Raw genomic sequence first — 2,698 nt, forward strand, 5'->3', positions numbered from 1 at the left:
CCAAGTTTTTGGCGCCGTTGCCGGGGATTGTTCGAGTTTGGACAACTGACGGTTCATCTTATTGCTCAGATTAGGTAATTTTATTTTATTTTTAAGATTTTTATTTCTTATTTTTGAAAATAATACAAAAAACAAAAAAAATTTCTTTTTCTTTTTTCCCAAAATAATTTTCGAAAAAAAACCAAAAAAAATTAATAAAATCATTAAACCAAAAAAAAATATTTTATGTTTCTTGTTTGAGTCTTGTGTCAAATTTTAAGTTTGGTGTCAATTGCATGTTTTTAAAATTTGTGCATTTTTCGAAAACTCATGCATGTGTTCTTCATGATCTTCAAGTTGTTCTTGACAAGTCTTCTTGTTTGAACTTCATATTTTCTTGTTTTGTGTCTTTTCTTGTTTTTCATATGCATTTTCAATTTCTTAGTGTCTAAATATTAAAAATTTCTAAGTTTAGTGTCTTGCATGTTTTCTTTTATTGAAAATTTTTCAAAAATACATACTTGATGTTCATCATGATCTTCAAAGTGTTCTTGGTGTTCATCTTTGCATTCAAAGTGTTCTTGCATATTTTTCTTGTTTTGATTCATAATTTTCATGTTTTGAGTCTTTTTAATGTTTTTCTCTTTCATCATTAAAAATTCAAAAATAAAAAAAATATCTTTCCCTTTTTCTTCTCATCAAATTCGAAAATTTGAGTTGACTTTTTCAAAAATTTTTAAAATCTAGTTGTTTATTATGAGTCAAATCAAATTTTCAATTTAAAAATTTTATCTTTTTCAAATCTTTTTCAAAAATCAAATCTTTTTCAAATTTTTTTCCTTTCATAATTTCGAACCTTTCAAAATTATTTTCAAAATCTTTTTCTTATTTTTATTTCATATTTTCGAAATTAATGCTAACAATTAATGTGATTGATTCAAAATTTTTTAAGTTTGTTACTTGCCTAGTAAGAAAGGTTCAATCTTTAAACTCTAGACTCATATCTTTTTAGTTTCTTGTTAGTCAAGTAATCAACTTAAATTTCTTTTTCAAATCTTTTTCAAAATAAGTTTCAATCACATCTTTTCAAAATCAATTTCAAAATCTTTTTTTAACTTCTTTTCTAACCTCTTATCTTTTCAAAAATTGATTTTCAAATCTTTTTCAAACTAATCCTATCTTTTTGTTTGATTCTTATCTTTTTCCAAAACTACCTAACTAATTCTATCTCTAATTTTCGAAAATCACCTTCATCTTTTTCAAAATTCCTTTTTAAATTAACTAATTATTTTAAATTTAATTTAATTTGATTTAATTTTTCCTTTCTTAATTTTTGAATTTTTAATTTTAATTCTAATTTAAAAACAAAAATACTTTTATTTTATTTTATCTAATTTTCGAAAATTCTTCTCCCTCACCTCCTTCTATTTATTTATTTATTTACTAACACCCCCCTTCATCTAAGAATCCGAACCTACTCCTCACCCTTGTATTTGGATTCTCCTTCTTCTATTCATATCTTCTTCTACTCACATAAAGGAATTTCTATACTGTGACATAGAGGATTCCATATTTTCTGTTCTCTTTTTTTTTCATATGAGCAGGAACAAGGACAAGAACATTCTTGTTGAAGCTGATCCTGAACCTAAAAGAACTCTAAAGAGGAAGCTAAGGGAAGCTAAAGCACAACTCTCTGGAGAAAATCTGACAGAAATTTTCGAAAAAGAAGGAGACATGGCCAAAAATAACAACAATGCAAGGAAGATGCTTGGTGACTTTACTGCACCTAATTCCAATTTACATGGAAGAAGCATCTCAATCCCTGCCATTGGAGCAAATAATTTTGAGCTGAAACCTCAATTAGTTTCTCTGATGCAACAAAACTGCAAGTTTTATGGACTTTCATCAGAAGATCCTTTTCAGTTCTTAACTGAATTCTTGCAAATCTGTGATACTATTAAGACCAATAGGGTTGATCCTGAGGTCTACAGGCTCATGCTTTTCCCGTTTGCTGTAAGAGACAGAGCTAGAATATGGTTGGACTCTCAACCTAAGGATAGCCTGAACTCTTGGGATAAGCTGGTCACGGCTTTCTTAACCAAGTTCTTTCCTCCTCAAAAGCTTAGCAAGCTTAGAGTGGATGTTCAAACCTTCAGACAAAAAGAAGGTGAATCCCTCTATGAAGCTTGGGAGAGATACAAGGAACTGACCAAAAAGTGTCCTTCTGACATGCTTTCAGAATGGACCATCCTGGATATATTCTATGATGGTGATGAGCGGATATTTTATACGCTTTTTGGGGATAATTTCATATAGTTTTGAGTATGTTTTAGTTAGTTTTTAGTTTATTTCCAGTAGTTTTTAGGAAAAATTCATGTTTCTGGACTTTACTATGAGTTGTGTGTTTTTCTGTAATTTCAGGTATTTTTCTGGCTGAAATTGAAGGAGCTGAGCAAAAATCTGATTCAGGCTGAAAAAGGACTGCTGATGCTGTTGGATTCTGACCTCCCTGCACTCAAAGTGGATTTTCTGGAGCTAAAGAACTCGAAATGGCGTGCTTCTAATTGCGTTGGAAAGTAGACATCCAGGGCTTTCCAGCAATATATAATAGTCCATACTTTGAACAAGAATTGACGACATAAACCGGCGTTCAACGCCAGCCTTCTGCCCAATTCTGGCGTTCAGCGCCAGAAAAGGATCAAAAACTGGAGTTGAACGC

At 30.4% G+C, this 2,698-nt stretch overlaps 1 non-coding gene across 1 annotated transcript; it reads right to left on the reverse strand.

Moving 5' to 3' along the window:
* Positions 1-2,106: 2,106 nt before the first annotated feature.
* On the reverse strand, positions 2,107-2,214 carry LOC148565309 (small nucleolar RNA R71). Its single transcript, XR_015885424.1, has one exon. It is a non-coding gene; the product is annotated as a small nucleolar RNA R71 (small nucleolar RNA).
* Between the last annotated feature and the right edge of the window lie 484 nt (positions 2,215-2,698).

The sequence above is a fragment of the Arachis ipaensis genome, chromosome B5 (genome assembly GCF_059453495.1).
Source record: "Arachis ipaensis isolate K30076 ecotype BB chromosome B5, ASM5945349v1, whole genome shotgun sequence".
In the NCBI taxonomy this organism is placed as follows: Eukaryota; Viridiplantae; Streptophyta; class Magnoliopsida; order Fabales; family Fabaceae; genus Arachis; species Arachis ipaensis.